We start from the raw sequence: 21,781 nt of genomic DNA, 5'->3' as shown, positions 1-21,781 counted from the left end.
ATAATTTGTTTCCTGGTGTTTTCATATGTCTGCCAGTTTGGTATCGGGCATCTAGGTGTATGGCTAGTCTAGTACAGTATTTGGAGATTAGAACTTATATTACAGCCATCAAAATCTATAAAGCATAGAAGTCTAACCAGCTACAAATCACATTCTAGATTTGAAACCTTCAATGTGACTGTATCTTAGTACTTGGGGTCATTGGGTTGGGCACAAGACCATTCTACATTACCTTTACTAAAGGCTTATTTGCTAAGCTTAATGCCATGCACAGCTTGCACCTTCTTCTTTTTTGGCTGTTTAAGTGCTGTGAAGGAGGATGGTCTGGATCTAAGCACAAATGCATGTAAGTTGGACTCCCAACGGCCTCATGACACAATGAACTTTTCTCGCCACTTGGTAGAGATGTCGGTCAATTCTCTTCATTTGAATGGAAATTCTTCACTTCACTATCAAGCAGTGTTTCTTCTCATAACAAGAAGATAGGACCTCTATGCGTGTGCTTTTAAAAGACTGGAGTGTTTGCCACCTGCATGCACAACATGCAAGGGTTTCTTAATCCGCATGAATACATAACATTTGCATTTGTGGATCAGTGTTATGTTGTTTGCTTCTTTAACACCATAGAGGTTCAATGTAAGACGCATGTGGAAGCTGTGCATATTAATGCTGAGAACATGAGAAATTAATTCTAATCTACCTTGCAAGACACAATAGAGAAGGAGAGAGAGACCTAAACTATTGTATATTGCCAAAACATGAAAATATACAATGATATCTACAAAACTACACTTAGATCTGAGTCGTGATTATGTGCAAACCCAGCTACATGCATACCAAAAGGTTCTTCGCTCTCCTCTACTTGTGCATGCCCCAATGCACAGGAGAACTGCCTGTCTTGCTGATCCACATCAAGAATGAACTTTGTCCTCCCATTATAAGGGATCTGATCGCAAGTTGTATTCAGGTTGGCCATCCATTTTCATGTTATAAAACATCATTAAGAAGGTCACCACCAAACATGTTCATATTGTGCCCAATAAATGTCCCAACCATCAGTGCATGCCTTGAGCATCTCCAGAAGCTTATAGGGTTGTCAAAACTGATCCAATCTGCCTGCACTCGCCCCTGGATCTTGCCTAAAAGGTGGTTGCCAGTGGAAAGCATGTCCATGTGGCACCATACGGATGTGTGCACATGACATCCCCTCGTGTCAAACTTTGAGCAGTGTAGCAAATCATGCACCTTTGCTCCACTCTTGAACTTGTCCATTTGTAGGATGAGCTCCAAATCCACTAGCTCAATCACCAATAGATCCAGTACTGAAGTGACTGCTATTGCAACTATTGCATCACTTGTAGTCTTGCTAACCACTGCATAGTGATCAACACGAAAATAAACAATTGTCAAGAAGATAATGTCTGAACTTATTGACTAAATAAATCATGCCCAAGGCTTCTCTCTTTGTTGTTGTAGAGTAGTTCTTTTCTACAACATTTCAGCAAAGACAGTATCTAGCTTTGTTGGGTTTGGGGGAAGAAGCCTGCACACACACACACACACACACACACACACACACAAGTGCAAGAGAGAGAAGAACTAGTGAAGCTCAAGAGTGCTGGAAAAGATGTACTCAATAATAATATGAAAGTACAATGTGAGTACATAAAGTAGCCTAGGGAAGTGCCCTGCACACATAAGTGTGTTCACATGGGGATAAAACCTATGTCCAATCACAGGGAAAAAGTGCCCGTGAGCAAGTTGTGTTCACACTTGAACTAGCAGGGAGTGGTCATGACCAACAAACCCCCCTCAGGTGAATGGTGTGAATGGGGACAGGGTGTAGCAGACTACCCTGGAAATTGGCATGTGTAGACACATAAGCCAAGTCAATCTCTCCTGCATGGAGCCTTTCCCTGACATAATGATAGTGAACCTCAATATGCTTTGTGCGGGCATGAAATATTGGGTTTCGTGCAACTGCCAAAGCACTCTACTGTCAGTGTAAATGGTGGTAGGAGACTGCTATCCAACACCAAGATCGGCTAGAAGGCGTCGTAGCCAAACACATTCCACAATAGCTGTAAAGGCTGCCCTGTATTCAGCTTCACAACTAGAAGTGGCCATTGTAGGCTGCTTCTTACTGAGCCATGAGATGCATGAGTCACCAAGAAGAAAACAGTTACCACTGGTTGACACTCGCGTGTCATAGCAACCTGCCCAATCACTGTCTGTAAATGCAAGCAAGCATAGTGTAGAAGAACTGCTATAAAACAAGGCAAAGTTACCAGTGCCTTTAAAATAGCAAAAGACACGCTTATACACTTGCCAATGCATAGTGCTCGGACAATGCATGAATCTGCTCAACTGAGAAATAGCATACTGTTTGTCAAAACGAGTAGAGCATAAATAGATAAGGCATCCCACAGCTTGCTGATAGGTGGCAACATCAAAAGGCTCACCAGCATGCTCAAGTGACAGTTTTAGACCTGGTTCCATAGGAGTAGAAACAGGTTTACAATCTGTCATGTGAAAACGCTCAAGGAGCTGCTCAACATATCTGCATTGAGATAACATGATACCCCCCTCAAAAGGTATAAACTATATGCCCAAATAGTAATGTAAATGCCCCATGTCTTACGCATCAAAGGCATGCTGCAAATCAGCTTTAAAAGCTGAAATATCACCCTCTTCAGGGCCAGTGACAAGCATGTCATATGTCATCCACATAAAGAATAAGGATGAGAACATTGTTCCCGATGTGGCATACATAAAGTGTACTCTCAGCTGAACTATTCTGAAACCCTTTGACAGTCAAGTATGCATGAATTTTGTGGTACCAAGCATGAGGGGCCTGTTTAAGACCATACAGTGCTTTATGTAAACGGCATACTTTACTACTTTTTGCACCTTTTTGAACAAAGCCAGGAGGCTGAGACACATAAACTTCCTCCTACAAATCGCCATTCAAAAAAGCAGTTTTGACATCCAACTGATGTACATGCCATTGCTTGTGGGCAGCCAATGCAATAACAGTACGTATGGTAGTCATACGTGAAGTGGGAGCAAAGGTCTCCTCATAGTCAATGTCCTCACGTTGGGCATACCCTTTGGCGACCAAGCGAGCCTTATGGCGATCAACTGAACCATCAGGCTTACGCTTAAGCTTGAAAACCCATTTTGTGCCAATAGCACGCTTGCTTGGGGGCAGAAATGGGTTCCTCATTACAAGCGGTGGCAACAAGAGCTGTATCCACATAATGTGAAGATGCATGGCGAGAAGCAGCACGTGTACAACCTGGCATAAATGGACTATTTGCTATCACGCAAAGTGTCAACCAGCCATCTAGGAACAGTTTTTGACTTCCTAGTATCTGCATCTTCCTCTGCCAATGCATCACCCAAGGTATCCTGATCAATCTGAGGCATTTCAAGATCAATTTGGAGCAACTTCAGCTGCTGATTTTGCTGGTTTTCAATAGGCATAGGTGGCTGTAAATGAGCTGAAACTGGCTCTACATTGTCCACATTTGAATTGAATAAAGGCAACAAAGTATCAAACACATCTTCCGGCCCAATAGATGGTTGTTTGGTACATGAGACAAGTGGTTGAGATGCATATTCATCAAAGATATTATCTCTTGGCACAATGATCTTGCCTGTATTAGGCACATAGAGTCTATATCCTTTACTCTCAGTACAATAACCAATGAAAATGCATTTGATTGCCTTTGCATCAAGCTTATGTCTGTTGTGTGGGCACATGCATATATGCCAAACACCCAAAGACTCTCATATGAGTCACCACTGGAATCTTGCCATTCCATGCCTCATAGGCAGTCATAGATTTCAAGGCTTTAATGGGGCAACGGTTAAGCACATAATTGGCACACATAACCACCTCAAGCCAAAACTTATTGGGCAGATCCTTGCTTTTGAGCATGCAACGTGCCATCTCCATAAGTGTACGATTACGTCTCTCTGCAACTCCATTTTGCTGAGGAGTAGAGGGGGTAGTACACTGATGAGAAATACCATGTAACTGCATGTAAACTGTGAACTCATTTGACAAATATTCCTCCCCTCAATTTGTACACAATGTGACAAGCTTGTGTCCACAAGCATTTTCAGCCATGGGACGGAAGTCTCTGAAAGTTGCAAAGGCACCTGACTTCATTTTTAAACCATACACCCAACAAAACCGAGTGTAGTCATCAATGAACGTGAAGTACAAGTGTCCTCCAAAAGATGGAGTCCTCATGGGGCCACAAAGATCACTATGAACGAGCTGTAATGGGTGGATAGCCTTCATAGCACCATCTTTAGGAAAGGAATTCCTGTGCATCTTTCCAAGGATGCATCCCTCACACACATGCTTGAAGGGAACCTGCATAGGAGGAAGCTCATGCACCATACCTTGCTTCTGCAAAGCGTACAAGAGATGGGAAGTTCATGTGACCAAACCGAGCATGCCATAACTCAGTGTCACTCAACACATGAGTGGTGGATGCAAGCATAGCATCATGAGAATAAGTACTCCTGTCATACATATCGAGCTTATACAAGCCACTGCATAATGTCCCAGAAAGCATAAGAGAAGCCGAATCTCTGTTGTCATACACTGAGTAACAATGGTCAAAAAACTGAACCTTAAACCCAGATAATGCAAGGGCTAAAACAGAGATGAGATTCTTCTTAATGCCTGGTACATATGAAGTGTCACAAAGAGTAAAGCTATCCCCATTACATGTTGTTAGCTCCACATTGCCAATGCCTTTAATGGAGTAAGAGGCATCATTGGCACACATAACTATGCCACCTGGAGGTGAATCCTGTAAATTGGCAAATAGATCTCTACAAGAAGTGATGTGCTTAGAAGCATCACTGTCAAAGTACCAATCTCCAGCTGAGATAGACATACAAGAAGCAGGCAAACTACATGTAACCACTAATGAATATCCCTCGTGAGCAAAGTTAGCCTCTTCTTTAGTGTCCACAGTAGCAGCCAAACCTTGCTGCTTCTTTTTCGTTTCACTCTCAATGCGCTTCCTACATTCCTCAATAAGATGGCGAAGTTTTCTGCTATAATTGCATCTCTTCTTTTTCTTGTTGTCACCCTCTTTAGACGAGGTAGAATCTAAATGGGCATGTGGTTTGCCCTTAGGTTTACCACTAGATGCAGTCCCAGATCTACCTTTGTTTCGATCAAAGACACCAAATGCCTGATCAGCAGAAAGCATAGTGGTCCTATTAGAACGAGACTGCTGCTCCTGCAATAAGAGAGTCACCAACTCATCAAAGATATACAAATTTGGATTACCCTTCATGCATAGTTGTCACGGTACGAAAATACGATATTGTACGAAACGATACCATACGGGAATTTTCGGTACGATATGAAATTTTCGGATACCGTATGATAAAATACGTTTTTTTTTTAACACTTACAACCTATGGAGCTTCAAGCTTGAATGTGAGGGAAGATTGGGAGGGGAGGAGTCTACAATGCTTGAGGAACCAGAACATGGATATGTGTCTCTCCTAATTGGATCTCCCGATTGTCTCCAAAAAAGAACCTGGATGGGTAATGCAATACCAAAGGTCTCCCAGTGTAGCGTTTATGACTAAGGGACCGTCTTTGCACAAATACGAGCAGTGCATCGAGGGTGATAGGTTTAGGGATTCCTCTCTAGATCAAAATGGCCATGTCCAAATCTTCTCCCTCGTACATAACTTGAGAATCTAACTGTCTAGCCTACCTATACCAGGGATCTCCAAGTGATGTAGCAAGATTCTCTCATCCTACCAATCAAGTGTACACTACCAGTCTACCTTGCCAGATTTTTTAGGTCTCTCAACAACCCCATATGGAATACTGAGTGGACACAAAAGTTGCGAAGTATTGCGAGCATTTGGCATCTTTGTTAAGCAGGGTTTCTATATTTTTTTAAGCATTTGGGGAAAAAAAATTGGGAGGGGGTGAAAAAAAAAAAACTCGTATTTAGGTACGAATGGGTTCATACCAGTACGAGAAACAACTATGCCTTCATGAGTAGACAAAGAATAGCAGCAAAACCCTGATAGGATTTTGGAAAACCCTGAAGCACTCTAGATACAAGTGAACCATCTGGAATGACCTCATCAATGTTGATGAGCTGCTCTCGCAAATCCTTGATGCGGTTAAGGAACTTGTCCATTGAATCACCCTCATCCATATGCTCAGACTCAATCTTCTTGCGAAGATAGGCAACACGGGCCTCATTGCGAACCTGATACAAAGAAGCAAGTACATCCCATGCACCCTTAGAAGAAGTGCATGAATGAATGTGTGGTATAACCTGCCTTCTGCATGAAAGAGCAATCAAAGCATGTGCCTAAGCATCCTTGGCATCCCATCTGAGCTGTTCTGGAGTGGGTGGCAAAGGTGCAGAAGATGTAGCACCACCTGAAGATACATCATCACCTACATCAATGGTTCCTGAAGTACTTGCTCCTCGTGCAGGAGCAATGGGCCTGACATCAGCCCCTGATACATAAACCCACAAATTCTTTGCAACAAGTACATGTATGCCCACATAGGATAGTTGGTGCCATCCAACTTATCCTCATCAGAAAGCATTCCAAATAAATCACTAGTGTTCCTAGACATGGCTGTCACAAGTGTGTACAAACAAGTAGTTATGATGTAATAATGCTGTAACACCCAAAAATTTGGGGGAAATGCCCCAATGTCAACTGAATCTGCCTGTAACACCCAAAATGCCTGCAAATGTTTATAAAGGACTTGCAAATGGTGTCAAATTTTGCCCCCAAATTTTTAGTGCAATGACGCACCAAATCAGGTAAAATCAATGCCAATGTATGTCAATTTTGTAATTTTGAGCTCAATGATGAAAAGTCCCAAAATTAATGCAGCCAATTTGCTAATAGTTTTTAGCAACTTCTGAAATTTTTAAAAGAAATTAAAAAAATAGCAAAGTGGTTACTAGTTACTATTGGCACAGAGTTCGAGGAGACGATTGAAGCCAAGATTCATAGATCTGTACAACGCCTCTGTTAGGTACAGTCGGGCAGCTGGGGTGGAGCTGTTGCAAGCGGCGCAGAACCGTACAGGCATAAAGACGGTGGTGAACGCAAATCTGAAGGCGGCGAACGCAGATCTGAGTGCGGCGAACGCAAATCTGAGGGCGGCGAACAACGATGGTGGCGGTTCTGAATTTGATAGGCAGCGGCGGTATAGGCAGATCCGAAGGCAGCGGTGTGACTGAGGGCGATAGCAGAGGTGGTGACAGGGAAGCTCAGGTCTGATGCAGAGGATAGTAGGAGAAACCCTAACCCTAATGCAGGATGCAGCCTAGCACTAATGCTCTGATGTGTGCAATAGGCTGAAGCAAGAGGAGAAGCTCAAGGGCAATGGGGGTAACCCTAACCCTAGCAACACCTTGCTCTGATACTAATGTTGGGTTTGGGGGAAGAAGCCTGCACGCATACACACACACACACAAGTGCAAGAGAGAAGAACTAGTGAAGCTCAAGAGTGCTGGAAAATATGTACTCAATAATAATATGAAAGTACAATGTGAGTACATAAAGTAGCCTAGGGCAAAGTGCCCAACACACATAAGTGTGTTCACACGGGGAAAAAACTTGTGTCCAGTCACAGGGAAAAAGTGGCTGTGAGAAAGCTGTGTTCACACTTGAACTAGCCAAGAGTGGTCATGACCAACAAGCTTGCATAATAATTTAGGTGAAACCATCCTCCTTTGCTTTACTACATTAATCCAGTTCCAATTGTAACATCCAACGCATCCACAAAAACATGAAATACCCTCTCCCAATCCCAAGGGTTGCAGTATTGGTGCTATTGCTAACATCATTTTGAGATGTCAGCATGCGTGCTCACATTTATAATTCCATATATACTAAGCATTCTTCTTTGTGAGTATGTATAGTGGACATGCCACATGTGCCAGATAACAAAGAAACCTTCTTCACCATTTAATTTATCCAAGAAACTTGCCCAATTCTTTGATGTTGTGCAGAGCTTGAAGCCTAACTATGATGATCACCTTCTGGGGATCCACTGCTAATCCTTCATGTCACCAATAGGCGTGTGGTTATACAAAATTTAACACCTAAATCATAAAATTACCATCCTCTGATTATTGCCATGCCCTCATACACGGCCATACATCTCTGTCCTTTAAAAAAAAAACACGGCAATTGATTATACAATTTGGAAATACTAAAAAGAAATGACATAGCACTAGGGACCAGAAGATGGGCTGGTCCCCCCCCCCTCCCCCCCCTTGAAAGATTTGTATTGCCTTAAGGGAGTAGGAGTTTCACAAGTACATGAAACGGATGGCCTGGCCCAACCATACACCACCATCTCTTCCAAAATAACTGTGAACGAAAACCTCATAAGTGTTTTACTCACTCACAAGTAGCCCATCTACAAGCTAGCAATATGGTGCCTAACACCCCTCTCCAAGATTGCCTAGCAATCCCAAGAGAATGGAAGCCTAGCTTCCTGTAAATGTAGCCCAGCTACAATAAGATCAACCACCCAGTGGCTGAAAAATCAGCCTTAGGAAAGTGCCCAGCACTTCCCAAGGGTTCTCCAACGTAGAATTTACAGCAACTAGAACCAGAATGATCTTTCCACAGCTTCAATCTTCTGGAAAAGTCTTCTTCTTTTGCAAGCTTGAATGGAGAACTTCAATTCTGAAAATCAGAATTCAGCCAGCTTCTTAGTGTTTTTGGAGAGAGAAAACACTAAATATGGATGGGAAAATACTATGCAAAGAATTGCACAAAGGCCAATTCGAGAGCTGAACTGGGGCTGAAAATCAGCATTTATAGGGCTGAAATCAGCCGAGGAGGAGGCATCTAGAAGAAGATAAGGGAGGGAGAGTGCTGCTCATGGAGAACTGTGGTAGAGAGTGACTTGTGCATGACCTTTTGGGTCAACATGAGTGGCTAATTGGGAAAGAGCAACTCGAGTAGATAAATTTGGTAGAAAGGCTTACTTTGCATGCTTTACTTTTGAGTTAACTAACTTGCATAATTTCTTTCGGAGAAAACTGAGCTTGCATGCCATATTTTTATGTGCATGAGAGGATTAAGCATTGCATGTTGCATGCATGTAGCCAAAAAAGCCTGCATGTTGCATAAATAACTGAACCATAAATAATTGAACTGACACACATTCATGGAGATAGAGAACCCACGTAAGAGTAGATTGCCTTCAAATATGTGCTATTCTTGTACAAGTTCAGCATCACAAGTTAACTAAAGACAGATTATGCAACATACTAGCCCATGGATGCAGTCTAGGCGTCCCCGAGTCCATGAGCTTCACATGCAGTGGAATCCAGGCATTGTCGAGGCAAACAAAACAGTAGAGACAAATAAAATAAGCCATGCACACAAATTTATGCATCTAAACACATATTTTGGAAGAAACCCCATCTATTTACATGTACTTGAAATTCACAAAGGCTATGGCATTTGGCTCTCCAAGATCTATCAAATCTCCATAGCATTATTTATTGCATTTGGTTCTCCAAGATCCATCAAATGCCTAACATGCTTCTTTGCAGCCCAAGTCTCGTAGATATAGTTGGCATACACATACATGGAAAGCTTAACCATAATTATACTATGGCTGCATGTAGTGTCCAACACCCATGTCCATGGATAATAGAGAATTAAGAATATGAATCCCGAGAAATTAGGGAGTAGTTACATCCCCCCTGCTTCTAAACACTTGTCCTCAACTGAAAAGCTTCCAAATAGTTGTTGAGGAGATCGGGATATTCTTTAAGATCTTGTTCTTGCATCCACTTTGAATCCATAGGTGGATAGTTCTTGAACTTAACCAAATACTTACGTATGACCTTGCCGCCCTTAAGCTTGCGCTCTTGATGGAAGACAATCTGTTCTGGTTGAAGCACCTCCTCTAATTCATCCACTTCTAGTGGATCTTCTGTAATAACTGGTTGAGAAGGGGGTGTTCCAATATATGGTTTCAACAAGCTGATGTGGAAAGCATTATGTATCTTCCAATGATTGGGCAAAGCCAACCTAAAAACCACATTATTAATCTTTTGAATAACCTAGAATGGACCATAATACCTGTTGGCAAGTTTGAGAGCCTTGTCTTCTTGCCTTGGCCTCTTGCGGAGACGTGCCTTTTCAAACTTGAGAAAAACCCAGTCCTTCTCTTTGATGTCCATATGACGCAATGCTGATCGGCAGCCTTCTTATGCTTTTCTTGAGAGTGTTGTATGGCTGCCCGAACTTGTGCATAGGCAGTATCCAGGTCTCTAACATACTCATCAGCAGCAAAAATCTCATTCTTAGTGCGAAGGGTGGATGGAAGTATTACCTTACCACTGATGACCTCAAATGGAGCTTTACCAGTTGAGGGATGCACTGTGTTGTTGTATCCATTTTCAAGTAAGGGTAAATACTTCTCCCATGCTGCCTTTTGATCAGAAACATAGCACTTGAGTAGATCTAGCACCATTGAAAAAACACTCACTTTGCCCATCGGTTTGGGGATGATAGGCAGAAGAGAAATTCAGCTTAGTATCCATGTTGTCAAATTAAGCGCCCCAAAATAAGCTCGTAGTCCTTGGATCTCTGTCACCCACAGTGGACTTAGGCATTCCATGATGCTTGAAGACATGAAAAAGAAAGAGTCGAGCCATATGATTCGGCTTGATAGTCTTCCTTCCGGGAATAAAATGAGCTTGCTTATTGAAGGGATCAATAATAGTACAAATAGCATCATTACCATAAGCAGATCGAGGAAGATCTGTGATAAAATCCATTGCTAGGCAAAGGCTAAAGGTAACCAGGCAGCTTATGCCTATCATACTTAACTTTTTGGCATACCACACAATTGCTCTATATCACCCCGCGTAGAAGGCCAATAGAAATATCTTTCCAAAGCTTGAGTAGTGGCAAAATACTTCTATGCCTTGCATAGGGAGGTGTATGCGCTTCATCCATAACCTTTTTACGAAGCTGCTTGACTACACAGATAGCTTCATGCCGGTTTAAGTAACCATCCTTAATAGAGAAAGGGTGGACTGATTTTTCAGCCTGTAAATCAGCCCATATCTTTTTGAAATCTTCATCAGAATCATACATATGAGGCATAGATGAAAGATCCTCATGATAGGCAATGGTGATAGCATTCACCTTGGGCCTACGAGATAATGCATCGGCCATTGAATTGTTTTCCAGAAGTGTGTAAAATCTGAAAATGAAACATGGAAAGAAAATTAGCCCACCGCATCTGCTTTCTGAGAGAAACTGCTGGAGACTCTGATGATCTGTTTTTACCATAAATTCAGCACCTAAAAGATAGTGCTTCCAAATGGTTAAAGCATGAATCACAGCCATTAATTCTACAGTGCTTCCAAATGGTTAAAGCATGAATCACAACCATTAATTCTTTCTCATAGATGATACTATGTAACTCTACATCTTGCAATCAACTTTCAAAAGCCACAGCATGGCCTTCTGGATTTAACATTGCTCCTATGCAATCACCACTTGCATCACATTCCACAACAAAAGGTTTATGCAAATTTGGCACAGTAAGAACTGGCCATTGACTAATGGCATCTTTTAGTTTGTAAAAGCTATCTTTTGTCTAGTACCCCAAACAAAAGCAATCTTCTTCTTTGTGAGATCATGCAATTGACTAGCCAAAAGAGCAAAATGCTTAATGAACCTGTGATAATATGAGCATAAACTAAGAAATCTTCTGACTTCATGCATAAAAGTCAAGTCAGGCCAATCAATAATAGCTTGAATCTTGGCAGGGTCCATGTGCACACCGTCCTTAGAAACAATATGGCCAAGATAGTGAATTTCAACCAAGAAAAACTCTCTCTTTTTTGGCATTGATATAAAGCTTATGCTTGCGGAGCTCTTCAAAAACAATAGCCAAATGGTGCTTGTGTTCCTCCTTGGACTTGGAGAAAACTAGCACATCATCAAAGAAATCTCCTGTGAACATTCTGTGAGCTCTAAAAATACGATCCATCATGCAGTTGAAAGTAGCAAGAGCATTAGTAAGACCAGAAGGCATCACTAAATACTCATACAATCCAAATGTAGTCCTGAAAGCTGTCTTGTATACATCTTGAGGAGCTACTCTTATTTGATGATAACCACTTTTCGAATCAATGCGGCTGAAAACAGATGCCCCTCGGAGCTTATCCAAGATATCATCAATTCTCGGTATTGGAAACTAATTTTTGATGGTTATCTTATTCAAGGCCTTGTAATCAATGCACATTCTATATGAACCATCTTTTTTTTTGTACCAAGAAAACAGATGAGCAAATAGGCGATGAGCTTGGTTGTACCAAACACTTCTTAAGAAGATCATTGACTTGTGTCATGATTTCTTCTTGTTGACTTGCACTCACCCTATAAGAAGGGGGTGGATTTGGAGGTGAGCTCCCAGGGATCAAGTCAACGCAATGATCCTCTGGACGTTGCGGGGGAAGTTGCCCAGGCAAGGCATCTGCAAAACAATCTTCATAATGATATAAAAAATCTACCCTAGTCTTATCTAGATGAGATATGCTTCCATCTTTAGACTTAATTTGCTCTTTGACAAAAACCAAGTATGAACAAATAGGCTTCTTTATTTGCTTTTTAATGGCAACATGGCCTACTACGGGAATAGTTGCACCAGTAGTACATGCATGAATACAATACTGCTTGCCCTTATGAGAAGGGTAAGCATCTTCTCTTTAAATTATGGTATTGGAAGCATGCAAAAACGCCAAGGCATGCCAAGTAAAACATCATATCCCGAAGAGGTTGGACCTATGAAGAACTGCTCATGATCACCATAGTTACCAATTTGAATGCGAAGCTTGCCGACCACTGGCATTACATGTGCATTCAATCCTTCAAAAGAAAACTCTACATGCATACTCAAGTCCAACTACGCAGGATGCAATTTAAGTGCTTTTGCCATCTCAATAGAAATGAAGTTGTCAACAAAACCGGGATCAAACAAAAACAAAGCATTCTTGTCTTGCAATTTACCCCAAGCCTTTAACAAAGTGCGTCTATTTGGATGAGCTGAGGTATTGCCTTGTACATCTAGTACTGCATTAGAAGAGGGTGGGGCTGCATGGGAACCTTCATCATTAATAAGTTGAGGACATTCCCTCTTCATGTGGTCTTTGCTACCACATTGGAAGCATTTATCTTGCTCTCGGTACTCCTTAATTTGCTCAAAACTAAGGCGATGTGATCTTTCTTACCCCCCGGCTTCTTTTTGTCAAACCCCTTCTTCTTTTGCTCTCTTTCTCCACTTTTAGCTTGTCCACCACCCTTGGACAGCTCTTGATTTGCCCTCTGTGTAGCTTTGTAGGAGCTAAACTCTTGCTTTTTGGCAGTGCCCTTTGTATCCAAACTGTTGGCAATAATTCTGGACTCCATCATGTGGTGTAAAGTACTATTAGGATAGAGTTTTGGGCTCATCCTAATAATAGGTTGGAAACCACTTTCAAACTTCCGGATCTTCTCATCATTAGCAATCTTCATAAAGGGTGTTACTTAAAGCAAAACAACCCAAAACTTGTCTACATATGCAGACACACTTTCATGCTCTTTTTGTGACAACCAATCTCAGTCTTTCTTTACATCCTTCTCAAAGTCAAGAGGAAGAAATTGCTCATAGATCTGATTTTTAAAGTCTTTCCAAGACTTTGCATCTTTCTTCTCAAAAATCTTGGCGAGCTACCAATTGCTAGTGAAACCGGCCTCTGGTAGAAACCAAAGTGCGGTAGACTAGCAGTCACCTATCCAATTGTAATCCAGACAAATAACAAATTAACAGGAGCTAGAATGCTCCAGAACAAAAAGGAAAACAACACCTGTTGGCCCCAAAGCTTGGCGCCCCTTTCGGTATTTCTTTATTCACATTCAATGGAAAGTTTAACTGAGTACAACAAAGCCAGTCAAGGAAAGTAAACTTGCATGTCCAATCTGGCAGCCCTCAAGACCTCTTAGCATAGAGGATTCACTTACAGATCTGTGTCCCACAAAAGTAACACACTGTGGTCTCCTCTAATCAACCAAGACAATACAACGGGGCAGCCTTGAGCACGCATCTGGCTGTTCCATGTTCATGGCTTCAAACTCAGCCCAAGTACAAATCCACTGTCAAACTCTGTTTCCACCCTTCAAACTGCCATACCCCTCCTCTCACAAAGGGCCAAAAGAAACAACTCTGTAGCAAACATAAGCTAGTGGAAAAAAGAGAGAAAGATATGTTCAGAGTTTACCAATTGTTATGCGCGGTTCTGCACCAGATGGATTGACCATACCAGTCTGTACTTGCAGCCGCCTGTGTCAGCAACTCTGCAGCACAGGTGTGCACCTGTCCGTACAGATTTGTACTTGCAGCACACGTGTGTACCTGTCTGTACTATTCACCTTGCACCGCCTGACTGATGCGCCGCCTGTTTTGTTAGACTAGGCTGGACTGTACCCGTCTGTACCTGTCCATACAGAACTGCACCTGCAGAGCCGCCTCAGAACTGTACCTGCAGCCACCTACGTCAGCCAGTCTAACTGTACCTGCAGCCACCTATGTCAGCCAGTCTGCAGCAGCCTGACTGAACCTGTCTATACTCGTATGCACTTGCAGCCGCCCTTGTGATGCGCCGCCTGTACCAGTTGGACAGGACTGAACTGTACCCGCCTCTGGACAGGACTGTTTGTACCCGCCTATACCTGTCCGCATAGGTGTGTACCTGCAGCCGCCTAACTGATGCGCTACCTGCACAGGTGGACAGATGTACCCGCCTGTGTGATGCGCCGGCTAGTCTCTCTCCACGTAGCGCAGCCAGATAGTACCTGCAGCACACGTGTACGACTGTGTGATGCGCCGGCTGTTCGTATAGAAGTGTACCTGCAGCACACGTGTGTACGGCTTCCTGTAGGCGACCAGTTCCACCTTGTTTTCCACGCAGCCAGTTGACTCCTTCTCAAAAAGCAAGAGAGAGAGAGAGAGAGAGAGATGGAAAGGAGGTGTGTACTCCAAAAGTGGAGTAGCCCTCCCTCCATAAATATCTTAGTGGCCCTTTAAAGTTTATTAAACTTTCTAAGGGCCACCCAAGATTTGTTAACCTTAGAAACTGAAAAACCTTGGTCCCCATTCATACTTGGGGCTGTCCACACATATTTCCTTTGTCCGGACTCCTAAGTATGCATCTTTAAAAATTTACCTTACATTTATCTTGCTCACCAACCACCATGCTCACACTTATGCTGTTCCACTTTCACAAGGTCATGACATACCCCCCTCTTGAAAAATGGCAAGCGTCCTCGATTGCAATCTGGTGATACAACAAAATATCTAAAGTGAAAAGTACAACATGGCAAGATCAGCGTCCCAATCTCTCTAAGCCATGCATATGTAACAACATTCACTGCAAACCAATGGTGTAGTAGTAGTCCAAGTTGTATACCACTGTGAACCATACACACCCACAACATCCAATGTGACTAGTACACATATATCATAGAAGTCCCATAAACAGATGTACTGTCAACCAGTACCATCGGGTGAGACAAAAGCTGCACCAAGCAACCTCTAGATGTCATCTGAGCCTGTCTCTATCAAGGGAATGGAGTTGCTACCCCCCTCTTGAGCATCAGGCAATGCTCCTGACTCATGCTTTGCTGAACCTGAGTGAGCCGTAAGAAGAGTCGGCTCCAACTCAAAGGCATTGAGATAGAGCTGCAAAACCTGAGGTGAATCTGTTAAGTCACCTTCCTCCATCCACTTCGCATCCATCGGTGAATAGTTCTTGAACTTCACAAGATAGCAACGGGAAACTTTACCTCGTACCTTTCTTTCCTTATGTGCCAATATCTGCTCTGGAATAAGAACCTCATCAAGTTTCTCAACTTCCGGCTAAGCCTCATCTGGTACATCCTCAGGCACATCCCCATGGAAAGGTCTAAGTAGACTCACATGAAATGCATTGTGAATCCTCCAGTGATCTGGAAGCTTCAAGTGATAGACCACCTCACCAATCTTTTCCAATACCTGAAAAGGTCCATAATAGCGCATGCTCAACTTAGGGAATAAGCGCTCCTTACCCTTCATTTTCTTGAGCCTAGCTTTTTTAAATCGCAGTAGAACCCAATCACCCAATGCAAACTCTAATGCACGTCTGTGACAGTCTGCTGCTTTCTTTTGCTTTTGCTGAGTTTTCTAGAGTGCCAACTTAACTCTCCGATAAGCTTCAACTTTCGAAGGATCCATACGGACTCCATGCTTAGACACAATAGGTCCCAAGAAGTGAATCTCTTCCAAGAAGAACTCACTCTTCTTGCCATTAATGACCAGCCTATGCTTCCGGAGTTCTTCAAACACAGTGGCCAAATGCTTCCTATGCTCCTCCTCCGTGAATGCACAATCATATCATCAAAGAATGTGCCCACAAACGCTCTATGAGGCCGGAAAATCCTGTCCATCATCCTGTTAAATGTGGCAGGAGCATTTGTCAAACCAAAGAGCATAACTAAGAACTCATATAGCCCAAAAGTGGTCCGAAATGCTGTCTTGTGCACATCCTCGGGTCTAATGCGTATCTGATAATACCCGCTTTTCAAGTCTATCCGACTAAAGACTGTTGAGCCCTGTAAGCGGTCCAATATGTCATCGATCCTCAGAATAGGGAATCGATTCTTGATGGTATTCTTGTTTAGCGCCCTGTAATCTATACACATGCGCCAAGAACCATCTTTCTTTTGTACTAAGAGCACAGGTGAGCAAAAGGGTGATGAGCTAGGCTGGATCAACCCTTTATTCAACAACTCCTGTACTTGACTCATAATTTCTTCTTGTTAGGCTGCACTAACACGGTACGGCGGTCTATTCGGTGGAGTACTCCCCGGAATTAGATCAACAGCATGATCTTTTGGCCTTTCCGGAGGAAGTTCTCCTAGCAAGGACTCGGAAAAACAATCTTGGAACTCACGTAAGAAATCAGTCCTGTCTTTATCTAACATAGACAAATTAGATTTAGACTCATCATCTTTTGCATCCTTTACAAAAATCAAGTACGCGGAAAGATGCTTTTTCATTACTGATGAAATTGCCGAAGCTGATACAATAGGAACAGCTTCCCCTTTAAGCTTTACATCCAAAATATGCTTTTTCTCTCTATGAGTCAAGGTAATCTTCCTGTTGTATGTATCCACCACCGCATGTACTCTATGGCACCATGGCATACCCAACAAAACATCACATCCATCAAGTGGCATGATGAAGAACTCCTCACTGTCCACATAATCCTGCACATGAAGCCTGAGCTTCCCAATAATAGGAGTAACGGGTTCTGCATACCCAGGACAAGCCATATTAGCCTCATACAAAGGCCCCATCTCCTCTGCGCGGATCCCCAATCGGCCAGCCAAATCCGGTGAAATAAAGTTGGCTCTAGCACTTGTGTCAAAGAAAATCAAGGCATTTTGATCTCTCACTTTGCCCCATGCCCTGCACAACTCAGTCTCTTCACCACCTGGCTATTCCCCAACAAGATTAGGAACTAACCCTGCAGAAGGTTTTGATTTCTTAGACTTGGGCTCTCCTTTAGTATCAGAGTCCTTTTGGGACTTACGCTTGGGACAGTTAAAAGACATATGTCCCTCCTCTGTATAGTAAAAGCACTTCCGAGCATCCATCAAAGCCTGTCTTTCCTCAAGAGTTCTCTTGGGCATTGGTAACTTCTTATACCGCTTCTCTATAGACCCTTTTGCATCACGCGAAGCATGCCGTGACTTTTCAGATTTCTTGCTTGAGCTTTTACTTCCTTTAAATCCAGATGAGACTCCAGTGAGTAACGTGTTTGCCGTCATAGCATTCTCTATCATCTGCGACATGTTTGTTACTCGAGTCTTTATGCAATAGTCACGCACTTCCTTGGGCAGCCCACAACAATACTTCTCCACCTGCTCAGACAAAGGCACTGCACGATAGGAAGTAACTGGGAGTAAAGCTTCCTAAAACTTCTTATTATAATCCTCAAGATTTTCACACTTCGATGCATCCAACTTGTGCCATGCTGTCATTATATCCACCTCAAAAGTAGATGTGAGCCATATGGAAGAGAACACCTGTTTAAACTGTATCCAATTAGATGGTGCTATGCCCTGTAAAAGAAGAGTGGACCACCACTGCAATGCATTGCCCTTGAGAAAAGTCGCAGCTTTTCTCACCTTAGAGGATTCCGTGTAATTTCCACTAGAAAAAGCAGCATCAAATTGCTGTAAAAAGGTAAGTGCCTTTAGTTATCTTTGGCCCCACTGAACGTGTCAAATTTCACTGCAGCCCCCCCTTCCTTATAATCCTTTGCCTTACCCATAGGCGTTAGATCATTGTAAGAAAGTGACTTCACAAGATTGCTATCCCCAGCATTCATGCCCATCATAGGGTCAACATTGCCAGTTCCCACACCTGGCATTCCATACATTCCGGCCATGTTTCCAAACATACCACTATGCATACCGGGCTGCATGTCCCCCATACATGTTTCCTTGCATTCCAGGCTGCATGCCCCCAAACATGTTTCCTTGCATTCCACCATACATATTCCCTTGCATACTAGGCTGAAAACTAGCTCCAAAATTCCCTAGCATACCCATGCCTCCTTGAGGATAACCCCCAGTCATGGATTGGAACACAGAGCCACCACCAAAATAGCCTGGATGCATAGACTGCTGTGGAATAGGTCGAAAAAGGAACTCTGTGAGTTTGCACCAAAAGTGTTTTGCATGTTCGGAAACTGTCCAAAAGAAGGATCCTGTGGGAAGGCACCACTATTGCCCTGAGGTGGGTTCTTAGAACGCACTTTCTTCTTCTTTTTAGGCTCAAAACGGGATCTCATAAATTCAGCAAACTTCTTTCTTTGAGTGAGCTACATAAAGACATCCATTACCCCTGCCAAACGATTTTTAAACTGAGCATCATCTTCCTCTTTACTAGGCATGTCTTCTGGCTATGTTACATCCTCATATTGTGCATCTTCTGCAGCCCGTTCTCCTGCAAGAATATCCTCAGATTCATTTCTTTCAAGAGAGGCCTCTTGCTCTTCCTCTTCATCATAAAAATATTCTTCTTCTGTGTCTGACATACTGCTGAATTTTTCAGCAATGACTTTCCTCGAGACAACCACGAGCTCACCCCCTTAAGAAAGTTGATGATGGGTCCCGGCAACGGAACCTTGAAACCAGCCTCTGTTAGAAACCAAAGTGCGGTAGACTAGCAGTCACCTATCCAATTGTAATCGAGACAAATAACAAATTAACAGGAGCTAGAATGCTCCAAAACAAAAAGGAAAATGACACCTGTTGGCCCCAAAACTTGGCACCCCTTTCGGTATTTCTTTATTCACATTCAATGTAAAGTTTAGCTGAGTACAACAAAGCCAGTTAAGGAAAGTAAACCTGCATGTCCAATCTGGCAGCCCTCAAGACCTCTTAGCATAGAGGATTCACTTACAGATCTGTGTCCCACAAAAGTAACACGCTGTGGTCTCCTCTAATCAACCAAGACAATACAACGGGGCAGCCTTGAGCACGCATCTGGTTGTTCCATGTTCATGGCTTCAAACTCAGCCCAATTACAAATCCATTGTCAAACTCTATTTCCACCCTTCAAACTGCCATACCCCTCCTCTCACAAAGGGCCAGAAGAAACAACTCTGTAGCATACATAAGCCAGTGGAAAGAAAGAGAGAAAGATATGTTCAGAGTTTACCAACTGTTATGCGCAGTTCTGCACCGGATGGATTGATTGTACCAGTCTGTACTTGTAGCAACCCGTGTCAGCAACTCTACAGCACAGGTGTGCACCTGTTCGTACAGATTTGTACTTGCAGCACACGTGTGTACGTGTCTGTTAAAGGGAGAAGAATTAGGGTTTCATGTGGGAGACATACACAGAGAAGAAGAGAGAGAGAGAGAGAGTTGTGGGGATAAGTCAACTCATCAAGTGTGAGTGTGTGAGTCCCCTATCACACATGTATATTTGCTCTAGTACACATAGTGCACTTAGTACATTAAAAGTACTAAGTGTACTATGTACTATAACTTATGGGCTTGTACACACTACAAGGGTGGGCATAATGCCTTTACCCCAACAACCTCCCACTTAAAGGCAAGGTGCCCTTAAATGAAGGAAAAGAAAAAATCAGCATGTACATGATAATATACAAGGCCATATCAAGGCTGAAACTGGCCTCATCCAATGCCCATCAAGTGTCTGCAATGAGCAAATCGCTTTGGAGGCAAACTCTTTGTCAACAGATCAACCGGGTTGTCATCCGTATGAATCTTAACAAGCTGAATTTGCTTGTTCTCTATCACCTCTCTGATGAAGTGATACTTCACATCCACATGCTTCGTCTTTGCATGAAAGACAGGGTTCTCTGACTGTCACAATGCAACAATGGAATATCCCCTGTATAACCCAAATCAACCACTAACCGAGATAGCCATAATGCCTCCTTGCAAGCCTCTGTGGCTGCAATATACTCGGCCTTTGTAGTAGATAAGGCAGTGCACTTCTACATCCTGGATATCCATGACACAGCACCTCCTGTGAATGTAAACACATAACCGGTAGTAGACTTCCGGTTATCTGGATGACCGGCATAATCCGAATCCGTGTAACCATGCACTAATGCATCCTGTTTACCAAAGCAAATGCACATATCCTGTGTGCCCTTCAGGTATCTCATGACACCTTTCACTGCTTCCCAATGCTTCTTGCCAGGTTTGGCCATGTATCTAGAAACCACTCCCACTGCAAATGCAATGTCCGGCCTGGTAGCAACCATGGCATACATGAGACTGCCACAAGCTGAAGCATACGGAATCTTGGCCATATCAGCCCTGTCACTATCCGACTGTGGGCTGTCCATAGCACTGAGTTTCACATATGGAGGCAAAGGAGTACTAGTCTTCTTCCCCCCATCCATATTGAACCTTTGCAAAACTTTGCCAATGTATTCCTTCTGAGACAAATACAACACATGCTGATTTCTGTCCCAAAGTATCTGCATACCCAAAATGTGATTTGCATCACCCAAATCCTTCATATCAAAGGTCTGATGCAGCCTCTTCTTCAAGGCATCCATCTCTTTACGAGATTTGCCGGCAATCAACATATCATCAGCATACAAGATGAGGATCAATAGACTGCCATCCAAAGCTTTCTTGGTCTATAAGCAATGATCTATGTCACTTCTCCTGAAATCCTGGGATTGCATGAATGTATCAAATTTATGATACCATTCCCTTGGTGCTTGTTTGAGTCCATAAAGACTCTTTTTCAGCTTGCATACAAGCTTCTCCTTTCCATTTACTGCATAACCCTCTGGCTGTTGTATATATATCTCCTCATGGAGATCACCGTGAAGAAAAGCAGTCTTCACATCCATCTGAATCAAATCCAGATCATCATGAGCAACCAAAGCTAATACAGCTCTAAGTGTGGTCATTTTGACCACTGGAGAGAAGATCTCATCAAAGTCCACACCATATTCCTGCTTGAAGCCCTTAGCCACTAACCTGGCTTTGTATCTTGGCTTTGCATCAGGTGCAACTTTGAGCCTGTAAACCCACTTGCATGGCAAAACCTTCTTGCCTGTAGGCAAATGCACCAACTTCCATGTTCCATTTTGTGCAGAGAATCCATCTCTGACTTCATAGCACG

The 21,781-nt window shown here is 42.9% G+C and overlaps 1 protein-coding gene across 1 annotated transcript in view; it reads left to right on the top strand.

The window, feature by feature from the left end:
* Positions 1-21,781, top strand: part of EMB2369 (tRNA synthetase class I (I, L, M and V) family protein) — a 124,789-nt gene that overhangs the window by 97,700 nt on the left and 5,308 nt on the right. The gene's annotated exons all lie outside the window — the stretch shown is intronic.

The sequence above is a fragment of the Cibotium barometz genome, chromosome 63 (assembly GCF_041138505.1).
Source record: "Cibotium barometz isolate CiBa-2024 chromosome 63, ASM4113850v1, whole genome shotgun sequence".
Classification (NCBI taxonomy): Eukaryota; Viridiplantae; Streptophyta; class Polypodiopsida; order Cyatheales; family Cibotiaceae; genus Cibotium; species Cibotium barometz.
The sequence above is the reverse complement of the archived record's forward strand: the minus strand, read 5'-3'. Positions and strand labels throughout refer to the sequence as shown.